The sequence below is a fragment of the Bufo gargarizans genome, chromosome 4 (assembly GCF_014858855.1).
Source record: "Bufo gargarizans isolate SCDJY-AF-19 chromosome 4, ASM1485885v1, whole genome shotgun sequence".
NCBI lineage: Eukaryota > Metazoa > Chordata > Amphibia > Anura > Bufonidae > Bufo > Bufo gargarizans.
This window is the reverse complement of record NC_058083.1, coordinates 471411429-471423757: the sequence shown is the minus strand read 5'-3', so window position 1 is coordinate 471423757 and position 12329 is coordinate 471411429.

Sequence of the window (12329 nt, the reverse complement as noted above, 5' to 3'; positions counted from 1 at the left end):
TTGCTGCACGTTTAGTTTGCACAAGAGCACCTTGAAGTTCCACAGCAGAACTGGCAAAATATTCTGTGGACAGATGAAACCAAAGTTGAGTTGTTTGGAAGAAACATACAATACTATGTGTGGAGAAAAAGAGGCACAGCACACCAACATCAAAACCTCATCCCAACTGTGAAGTATGGTGGTGGGGGCATCATGGTTTGGGGCTGCTTTGCTGCGTCAGGGCCTGGACGGATTGCTATAATCGAAGGAAAAATGAATTCCCAAGTTTATCAAGACATTTTGCAGGAGAACTTAAGGCCATCTGTCCGCCAGCTGAAGCTCAACAGAAGATGGGTGTTGCAACCGGACAGCGTCCCAAAGCATAGAAGTAAATCAACAACAGAATGTCTTAAACAGAAGAAAATACGCCTTCTGGAGTGGCCCAGTCAGAGTCCTGACCTCAACCCGATTGAGATGCTGTGGCATGACCTCAAGAAAGCGATTCACACCAGACATCCCAAGAATATTGCTGAACTGAAACAGTTCTGTAAAGAGGAATGGTCAAGAATTACTCCTGACCGTTGTGCACGTCTGATCTGCAACTACAGGAAACGTTTGGTTGAAGTTATTGCTGCCAAAGGAGGTTCAACCAGTTATTAAATCTAAGGGTTCACATACTTTTTCCACCTGCACTGTGAATGTTTACATGGTGTGTTCAATAAAAACATGGTAACATTTAATTCTTTGTGTGTAATTAGTTTAAGCAGACTGTGATTGTCTATTGTTGTGACTTAGATGAAGATCAGATCACATTTTATGACCAATTTGTGCAGAAATCCATATCATTCCAAAGGGTTCACATACTTTTTCTTGCAACTGTATATAGCTGTTCTCTGTGTACTGAGGAGTGTGTGTAGCTGTCCTGCTATATTATATATATTACTTGTTTTATGTGAGTAAGAGTGCTGGGTGGTGGGAGAAGGGGTGTTGTGGTGAAGGGCGTGATTGCATGCTAGGATGTGGGAAGGCGGGATCCAGGGGGCCCAAGTAAATTCTTGCCCAGGGTCCAATCAATATTAACCCCTTAGGGACCCATGACGTACCGGTACGTCATGAGTTTAAATTGAGATTGTGGCGCCCCAGGGGTTAATCCGCACAGGATGCCGGCTGAAATCATTCAGCCGGCATCCTGTCACAACGCCTGGGGGAGTCATGTGACCCCCCCCGTATCGGCGATCGCAGCAAACCGCAGGTCAATTCAGACCTGCGGTTTGTTGCTATTTCTGATCGCCGCGGTCCCTGACCGTGGCGATCAGAAACTTTAGTGTGGCACAAATCTATAGTGATCACCCCCCCTGCACCCCTGCATGATTTTAGCCTGGTGGGAGGTGCAGGGGGGTCTTGCGGGCGGTGTGGGCGGTGCGGGAGGCGATCCCCCGCCCGCCTCCCGCCGAATAATCGTTGGCTTCTAGTGGGTATACCAGGGTGCCAGCACATTGCTGGCACCCTGGTATAAACGGCTGACATCTGTGAATGGATGTCAGCCGTTTAACCCTTTCCATACAGCGGTCCGTACGGACCGCTGTATGGAAAGAGTTAACAGTAAGATGCGGCTCCCTCCCTCTCCCATCGGGGGGCTGCTGTGCCTTTGCAGCCCCCCGATGGGAGAGGGAGAGAGCCCCCAGACAGCCCCCCGAAGCCCCAGTCCTTACCCTTCCCCGTCTGCGAAGTTGTGGCAGACGGGGAAGGTTCCCATGGTTCCCTGCTCAGGCGTCCTGCTGTCCATGGTGCTGAACAGATCTGTGCTGAAAGCATAGATCTGTTCAGTGTAAGTAAAATACAGTACAGAAACATATATAGGTTCTGTACTGTATTATGCAGACACCAGACCCACTGGATCTTCAAGAACCAAGTGGGTCTGGGTCAAAAAAAAAGTAAGAAAAAGTGAAAAAAAAGTGAAAATCAAAAAACACATTTATCACTAATTAAAAATGAAAAAAATAAAATTCCCTACACATGTTTGGTATCGCTGCGTCCGTAACGACCTGATCTATAAAACGGTCATGTTACTTTCCCCGCACGGTGAACGCCATAAAAATAAAAAAATAAAAACTATGAGAAAATTTAAATTTTGCCCACCTTACTTCCCAAAAAAGGTAATAAAAGTGATCAAAAAAGTCGCATGTACGCCAAAATAGTGCCAATCAAACCGGCATCTCATCCCGCAAAAAATGAGACCCTACCCAAGATTATCGCCCAAAAACTGAAAAAACTATGGCTCTTAGACTATGGAAACACTAAAACATCATTTTTTTTGTTTCAAAAATTAAATCATTGTGTAAAACTTACATAAATAAAAAAAAGTATACATATTAGGTATCTCCGCGTCCGTATCGACCGGCTCTATAAAAATATCACATGAGTTAACCCCTCAGGTGACCACCGTAAAAAAAAATAAAAAGCAATTTTTTGTCATCTTACGTCACAAAAAGTGCAATAGCAAGCGATCAAAAAGTCATATGCACCCCAAAATAGTGCCAATAAGACAGCCATCTCATCCCGCAAAAAATGAGACCCTACATAAGATAATCGCCCAAAAACTGAAAAAACTATGGCTCTTAGACTATGGAGAAACTAAAACTTTTTTTGTTTTAACAATGAAATCATTGTGTAAAACTTACATAAATAAAAAAAAAGTATACATATTAGGTATCGCCGCGTCCGTGAGAACCTGCTCTATAAAATTACCACATGATCTAACCTTTCAGATGAATGTTGTAAATAACAAAAAAAAAAAACGGTGCCAAAAAAGCTATTTCTTGTTACCTTGCCGCACAAAAAGTGTAATATAGAGCAACCAAAAATCATATGTACCCTAAACTAGTACCAAGAAAACTGCCACCTTATCCCGTAGTTTCTAAAATGGGGTCACTTTTTTGGAGTTTCTACTCTAGGGGTGCATCAGGGGGGCTTCAAATGGGACATGGTGTAAAAAAAACAGTCCAGCAAAATCTGCCTTCCAAAAACCGTATGGCATTCCTTTCCTTCTGCGCCCTGCCGTGTGCCCGTACAGCAGTTTACGACCACATATGGGGTGTTTCTGTAAACTACAGAATTAGGGCCATAAATAATGAGTTTTGTTTGGCTGTTAACCCTTGCTTTGTTACTTGAAAAAATATATTAAAATGGAAAATCTGCCAAAAAAGTGAAATTTTGAAATTGTATCTCTATTTTCCATTATATCTTGTGCAACACCTAAAGGGTTAACAAAGTTTTTAAAATCAGTTTTGAATACCTTGAGGGGTGTAGTTTCTTAGATGGGGTCACTTTTATGGAGTTTCTACTCTAGGGGTGCATCAGGGGGCTTCAAATGGGACATGGTGTCAAAAAACCAGTCCAGCAAAATCTGCCTTCCAAAAACCGTATGGCATTCCTTTCCTTCTGCGCCCTGCCGTGTGCCCGTACAGCAGTTTACGACCACATATGGGGTGTTTCTGTAAACTACAGAATTAGGGCCATAAATAATGAGTTTTGTTTGGCTGTTAACCCTTGCTTTGTTACTTGAAAAAATATATTAAAATGGAAAATCTGCCAAAAAAGTGAAATTTTGAAATTGTATCTCTATTTTCCATTATATCTTGTGCAACACCTAAAGGGTTAACAAAGTTTTTAAAATCAGTTTTGAATACCTTGAGGGGTGTAGTTTCTTAGATGGGGTCACTTTTATGGAGTTTCTACTCTAGGGGTGCATCAGGGGGCTTCAAATGGGACATGGTGTCAAAAAACCAGTCCAGCAAAATCTGCCTTCCAAAAACCGTATGGCATTCCTTTCCTTCTGCGCCCTGCCGTGTGCCCGTACAGCAGTTTACGACCACATATGGGGTGTTTCTGTAAACTACAGAATTAGGGCCATAAATAATGAGTTTTGTTTGGCTGTTAACCCTTGCTTTGTTACTTGAAAAAATATATTAAAATGGAAAATCTGCCAAAAAAGTGAAATTTTGAAATTGTATCTCTATTTTCCATTATATCTTGTGCAACACCTAAAGGGTTAACAAAGTTTTTAAAATCAGTTTTGAATACCTTGAGGGGTGTAGTTTCTTAGATGGGGTCACTTTTATGGAGTTTCTACTCTAGGGGTGCATCAGGGGGCTTCAAATGGGACATGGTGTCAAAAAACCAGTCCAGCAAAATCTGCCTTCCAAAAACCGTATGGCATTCCTTTCCTTCTGCGCCCTGCCGTGTGCCCGTACAGCAGTTTACGACCACATATGGGGTGTTTCTGTAAACTACAGAATTAGGGCCATAAATAATGAGTTTTGTTTGGCTGTTAACCCTTGCTTTGTTACTTGAAAAAATATATTAAAATGGAAAATCTGCCAAAAAAGTGAAATTTTGAAATTGTATCTCTATTTTCCATTATATCTTGTGCAACACCTAAAGGGTTAACAAAGTTTTTAAAATCAGTTTTGAATACCTTGAGGGGTGTAGTTTCTTAGATGGGGTCACTTTTATGGGGTTTCTACTCTAGGGGTGCATCAGGGGGCTTCAAATGGGACATGGTGTCAAAAAACCAGTCCAGCAAAATCTGCCTTCCAAAAACCGTATGGCATTCCTTTCCTTCTGCGCCCTGCCGTGTGCCCGTACAGCAGTTTACGACCACATATGGGGTGTTTCTGTAAACTACAGAATTAGGGCCATAAATAATGAGTTTTGTTTGGCTGTTAACCCTTGCTTTGTAACTTGAAAAAATATATTAAAATGGAAAATCTGCCAAAAAAGTGAAATTTTGAAATTGTATCTCTATTTTCCATTATATCTTGTGCAACACCTAAAGGGTTAACAAAGTTTTTAAAATCAGTTTTGAATACCTTGAGGGGTGTAGTTTCTTAGATGGGGTCACTTTTATGGAGTTTCTACTCTAGGGGTGCATCAGGGGGCTTCAAATGGGACATGGTGTCAAAAAACCAGTCCAGCAAAATTTGGCTTCCAAAAACCAAACGGCACACCTTTCACTCTACGCTCTGCTGTGTGGCCGTACAGTAGTTTACGGCCACATATGGGGTGTTTCTGTAAACGGCAGAGTCAGGGCAATAAAGATACAGTCTTGTTTGGCTGTTAACCCTTGCTTTGTTAGTGGAAAAAATGGGTTAAAATGGAAAATTAGGCAAAAAAATGAAATTCTCAAATTTCATCCCCATTTGCCAATAACTCTTGTGCAACACCTAAAGGGTTAACAAAGTTTGTAAAATCAGTTTTGAATACCTTGAGGGGTGTAGTTTATAGAATGGGGTCATTTTTGGGTGGTTTCTATTATGTAAGCCTCGCAAAGTGACTTCAGAGCTGTAGTGGTCCCTAAAAATTGGGTTTTTGTAAATTTCTGAAAAATTTCAATATTTGCTTCTAAAGTTCTAAACCTTGTAACATCCCCAAAAAATAAAATATCATTCCCAAAATAATTCCAACCTGAAGTAGACATATGGGGAATGTAAAGTCATCACAATTTTTGGGGGTATTACTATGTATTACAGAAGTAGAGAAACTGAAACTTTGAAATTTGCTAATTTTTCCAAATTTTTTGTAAATTAGGTATTTTTTTATGCAAAAAAAAAAAAATTTTTTGACTTCATTTTACCAGTGTCATGAAGTACAATATGTGACGAAAAAACAATCTCAGAATGGCCTGGATAAGTCAAAGTGTTTTAAAGTTATGAGCACTTAAAGGGACACTGGTCAGATTTGCAAAAAATGGCCAAGTCCTTAAGGTGAAATAGGGCTGAGTCCTTAAGGGGTTAAAGACAGCCCTGGACACGGTCACATCATAAGATCCCTTCATACATTCCAGATCAGAACCTTGATCATGTGCAGTTTAGCCTAGAAAAATAAATCGCATAATGTGAACACAGTGTAATAAAAAGCATACAAATGAGAACATAAAATAGAAAGAAAAACCTAATTGAATAGGAAACCTTCTAATAACACTTCATAAAACATCGCAATGGCTGTTGATTCGCTTAGGCATTTGATATTATAGCAATATTAGTAAAAATACATAATATTTCTTTTTTTTCAGATTGAGACCAAAAGGGCATCTGACGATCCAATTTGCCTCCCGCTGCAAAATCTTTTTCTTCATGTTACCACCTCTGGGCGGGACCGCTACCTTTTCAATCACAAACGTACAGAAGCTATTTAAGCTGCGATTATGTTCTGTAATAAAATGATTTTCTGCATTTGATATACCCGTCGCTGAGGGATTGGAAATATAATTGATATGTTCCCGCAACCTTGTTTAGAATTTTATGCTAGAACTCCCCACATACATAAAGATCACAGATTGTGCACTTAATGACATAAATAATACCCATTGTGTTACAATTAATGTAACTTTTTATCGGGAACATTTCAGTGTGTGTCGAATTGTGAAAATGATTTTGTAGGTAGGGCATATCTGCAGGTTTTACAAGGATGTCCTCCACATTTAGTGAAGCCTAAATATTTTAACCAAGTGCCTGATGGTATATTTGCGGTACGCGTAAACATAGAAGGAGAAAGAACACTGTGCTGGGCCGTCTCGATACCATTCTGCATCCCTTTTTAAGGTATCATATAGTATGTCATCTTCAGACATTTTTTTTATTGCATGTTGTATTTGTGTGAACTGGCGACTATATGTCAGGACAAGTGTAGGTTGTTCAGAGGTTATTTTATCTTTTTTCATGGTATTATTTCTTGAAGGTTTGAACAATAATTCTGTTCTAGATTTATTCCTAGCTATGTCCAAACCTCTGGATCACATCCAGTCTGGATCGCCTCTATTAATCAGGCGTGTCCAGATTGACTGGGATTCGCTAGAAAAAGCAACACTTGTACTGAACTTTCTGCGTGAACGTATACATTCTCCAACTGGGATCACTTTAAGTGTGTGAACAGGATGATGGCTATTGGCTTTCAATATTGTATTTCCTGAAACTTCATTGCGGAACGTTTCCGTACAAATAATTTAGTCATGAATCCCTGTCAGTTTCAGGTCCAAAAAGCTAGTAGTGTGTGAATCAAAGAGATGAGTAACTCTTAGGTTACTTTCACACTGGCGTTTTGAATTCCGTTTGTGAGATCCGATGCGGAGCCAAACGGATCCTTCCTGACTTCCGTTTTCACTGACACAATATGGTGCAGTTGAAAACGCATCCATCCCCCATTGACTTTCAATGTAAGTCAGGACGGATCCGTTTTGACTTAGACTTTTTTTTTTTAAGAATAATGAAAACGGATCCATTCTAAACGGATACAAGCATTTGCGTTATAGGTGCGGATCCGTCTGTGCAGATACCAGACGGATCCGCACCTAACGCAGGTGTGAAAGTAGCCTTAAAATGTACGGATTATTATTAACGTAATCAATGAAGTCCGGTATGGCAGACACATCGCCGCCCCATATGAGGAGCAGGTCATCAATGTATCTGCCATACCAGACCACCATGCACAAAAAGGGATTATTTTCTGAGAATATATAACGTTCTTCCCAATAAGCCATGGTTAAATTTGCCAGGGAGGGTGAGAATTTTGTTCCTATAGACACTCCCCTTGTTCCAACCAAAAAATTGTTATCAAAGGAAAAATAACTGTCTCATAAGGAAAGATGTCACCTCCAAGATATAGTCTATAAATTCATTTGAATGTTTACTATACCTGTGGAGGTGATATTCCAATGCAAGGATAGCTACATTGTGGGGACTGGAGGGATAAAGCGAAACTACGTCTAAGGTCGGCCGTGCATAATCCCTATGCCGCTGTCTATTATAGACACTGTTACCGAAAATAAAGACAAAGCATCAGAATCTTCAATAGTGCTGGAACTTTTTTCTGCTGTTTATGGTTCTTGTGGTCACATTGTATGTAATATAATGGATTCAGTATTTGAGTCTAAAATGATATTTACACATTATTGTGGTCTCATTGGGGATTTTCGCCATTAGGTCTCAGAAAATGTGTGCAACGTGTCTGCAACATCCCACACAACTACTTTAGAGCTGTCTAAAAACATACCTAAATCGTAGAAAATCTGCAACTGTGGTCTACGACAGCAAAGTCATGTGCGACTTGCCACCAAAAATCCAACAGAGTTGGATTTTCAGTGTTGTCACATCAGTTGCAGCATTTCATAAGTTGAATCACAAACCCATTGACAACCATTAGATGCCATGTCACGCGACCTTCATGTTGAGTGACGCCTTATAGCACACATTATTCTTCATGAGATGTATTTTAGTATTGGCTTGGTATTGACAGGTTGGATGGTTTATCAAATGAATTTGTACAATCGGATCACAAGATTACCGTGTTCTCACATCACTTGATGTCAATGTAAACATGGTGGCTTTTATGTGGGGCTAAAAATCATCATTCACCCCCATACAGTGTAAAAAGCGCTGTAAACAAGTGTCAATAGGAGCTCATTATGACCAGGCATCGGCCTACGTAAGGACTTTCATATTCAGGTTTTTTTATGCAGTTCTTGAAGTCAAAGCCAGGAGTGGATTCAACGAGAGGAGAAGACTTGTCCTTTCCATCCATTCCTGGCCTATTCATCTAAACTGAGCGTGGAAACACAGACTTTAATGTTCATAGGCATGCGATTTACTAATTCACTGCAGATTTTATGCAGCAAGTGAATAGAGTTGTTATAAATCTTAAATTTCACATATTAATTATATATATTTTTGCTAACTCTTGTCTACTCCCACACCAACCATATTGTGCTGAGGGGTGCTCCATTTCACTGCATGCCTCAGGCAGTATAAGGGGGCGGTCACCCCTAGATGAAGGGAGAGCCTGACCACACAGCTCTATCCTCTCCTGTGTATAGACTCTTCTTGAATTACCTTGAGCTGGGATCACCCCCTGAAAAGGCTTTGTGAAACTCCTCATAGAGAGAAAATAAAGGTAGTGATAGAGAACCAAGCTGTAATAGCTACAGGGAGAGAGATGCAGCAGAAAGGACATGGCCCCTGAGCTGTAACTGGGACAGCTACAGTAGATGGGACACACCCCCTGAGCTATGACAGGGACAGCTACAGTAGATGGGACACACCCCCTGAGCTATGACAGGGACAGCTACAGTAGATGGGACACGCCCCCTGAGCTGTGACAGGGACAGCTACAGTAGATGGGACACCCCCCCGAGCTGTGACAGGGACAGCTACAGTAGATGGGACACACCCCCTGAGCTGTGACAGGGACAGCTACAGTAGATAAGACACACCCCGAGCTGTGACAGGGACAGCTACAGTAGATGGGACACGCCCCCTGAGCTGTGACAGGGACCGCTACAGTAGATGGGACACGCCCCCTGAGCTGTGACAGGGACAGCTACAGTAGATGGGACACGCCCCCTGACCTGTGACAGGGACAGCTACAGTAGATAGGACACAACCCTTACCTTCCAGCCTGAAGAAAATCTAGCAGAGCAATGAATGAGGAGATTTCTGGATCCATGTGAGGTACGGGGCTGGTTCTGGCTTTGTTAGAAAGAGATTGTCATGTAATACATAATGTCTGATTTTTATTTTTTACATCAATTTTGAAAACCCCCTTTTTAAGAAATAGCCTCTTTTTCAGGTTTCAGGATTGAGTGATATTTTAGTTGCTCGTGTATTGGCTTAGTTGACACTGAGGTTTGTTTGGTGCATTGGGAGGTCCAATGTTTGTTCTTGTGTCACTGCTGAAGTAGATGTGTCATCCAGCATCTCAGTTATATGTCATTTATATCTGTGGGTAACGAGCTCAGCAGAGGCAGCTTGGGATATTGATCCAGTAGTTTTCTTTCCTCACCTCCTAGCAAGGAATCTCGGCGCTTTCCTCTGAATGGGTCCGCATCTGTGACGCGGAGTGCCTGTGTGTTGCGGGCCGCAATACGGGCAGACAACGTTCGTGTGCAAGAGGTCTTACTCTCTCCTACTGTGTCCTTCCTCCATACTTTGTAAGCCATCGCGGGCCCTCTCTCCTTCTGTACCAATTTCTAACTTGTTCATGCTAAGTGCAATTCTGTATTATGTTTGTATACATCGTTTCATATGTACGGAATGAATGGCGCTATAATAACTCCAATGTGCCCAATCCTTATTTATCCAATATCAGCTGTTGGGGGGAGAGATGGAAAGCCATGTACAATTGAGCTGGTCAGTGAAACCTGCAAGTTCAGCAGATACATCCCATGTAGTGCATGGCCATCTTTACTTATGACATGAGGACACAGCGTCGAGGCCAATCTCACCAAAATTTTTGGTTAGTCCGGCATTTATCTAACGTGTATGCTCAACTCTATATCCAGTCATTTACAATGCACATTTTTCCATAACATGCAATATTTATTATCCATTTTCACTTATTTTTGGAAGTTGAAAGAGTTGCATCTAAAATTGTAGCCCAAACTCATGACAGCAGGTGAGAAGAGTGTACAGAACATGACCAAGCTGTAAATGTACTTTTAGACTTTGTACTGTTCAGCAAAGGTTAACGAACATGGAAATTAGAGGTGCAGATGTAGGACTACTCCCAGCAGGCGTAAAAAGAAATTCAGACAATCCCAAATACACCAGATTTATTAGAAGGTGTACATTTTGGCCACCTACCCTGATCAATTTTATAGGTGTAAAATATGCGCCAATATGTGAAGCTTCCCCTGGGTCACCCCATGTTTTACATACTCACACCACAGGAACAGGGAAGTAGTTGATGATGTAAATAAGTAAAAGAACAAAGACAGTGTATGCAAAACATGTATATCTGTATAAATGAAGTTATATAGATGCTACAGGTGGACAGACATTAAAGAGGAACTGTCACCTCCCCAGACATATTTGTTTTACTATCCCCTTGCGTTCCTCATGTAATAATTATGGATCATCTGTGCTTGTGCCTCTTTGCAGAGCCATTCATTTATAACAGTGTTATAAGATAATCCAAAATTGGTATGACAGGGGGATTGCAAGCGTTTGCTAAGGGTACTTACACACTAGCGTTATTCTTTTCCGGCATTGGGTTACACCCTGGGGCTCAATACCGGAAAAGAACTGATCAATTTTATCCAAATGCATTGTGAATGGAGAGCATTCCGTTCAGGATGTCTTCAGTTCAGTCTTTTTGCCTTTCCAGGACGGAGATAATACTGCAGCATGCTGCAGTATTATCCCCGTCCAAAATTCTGGAACACTTGCCAGAATGCCGGCATTTTTTTGCCAGCCCCAAGTGTCCTGGCAAAACAGATCGGTTTTTGCAGTCTGCGCATGCTCAGACTGCAAAAAATGTGAAAAACAACATCGGAGAGACGGAGCCAGCATTTTAATGCATTTGTCATACGGATCCTGATCCGTATGACATATGCCATTAGTTTGCTTGCGTTCTGACGGATCCGGCAGGCAGTTCCGGCGATATGGAACTGCCTGCCGGAATCCTCTGCTGCAAGTGTGAAAGTACCCTAAAACAAACATGGCAGGAGACATTATAGGGTCTCTTTAAGCAGTGAACATATGCAAGTTAAAAAAAAGAAACTAATGAACATAAAATGATATAAATGTTGCACAAGAATGAAAAAATAAAAAAACTGAAAAACTAAAAGCAATTAAGGATCCACTAGATAAAGTGTAAAGGTACATCTATGGCCCCTTTCACATGGGTGAGATTTCTGCGCGAGTGCAATGCGTGAGGTGAACGCATTGCACCCGCACCCATTCATTTCTATGGGGTTGTGCACATGAGCGGTGATTTTCACGCATCACGTGTGCGTTGCGTGAAAAATCGCAGCAAGCTCAATAGAAGTGAATGGGACTGCGTGAAAATCACAAACAACCGCAAGCGGATGTGGTGCGATTTTCACGCACGGTTGCTAGGAGACGATCGGGATGGAGACCCGATCATTATTATTTTCCCTTATAACATGGTTATAAGGGAAAATAATAGCATTCTGAATACAGAATGCGTAGTACAATAGGGCTGGAGGGGTTAAAAATATTTTTTAAATTTTTTTTTTACCTTAAATCGCACAGCTTTTCTTCTGTCTTCTTCTTTGCCGTGTACAAGAAAAGGACCTTTGATGACGTCACTGCGATCACCACATGGTCCGTCACATGATCCATCACCATAGTAAAAGATCATGTGATGGACCATGTGATGAGTGCAGTGACGTCATCAAAAGGTCCTATTCCTCAGAGAAGAAGACAGAAGAGATGCCGGCTGTGCGAACAAGTGGATTAAGGAGAGTTAAAAAATTTTTTTAACCCCTCCAGCCCCATTTTACTATGCATTCTCTATTCAGAATGCTATTATTTTGCCTTATAACCATGTTATAA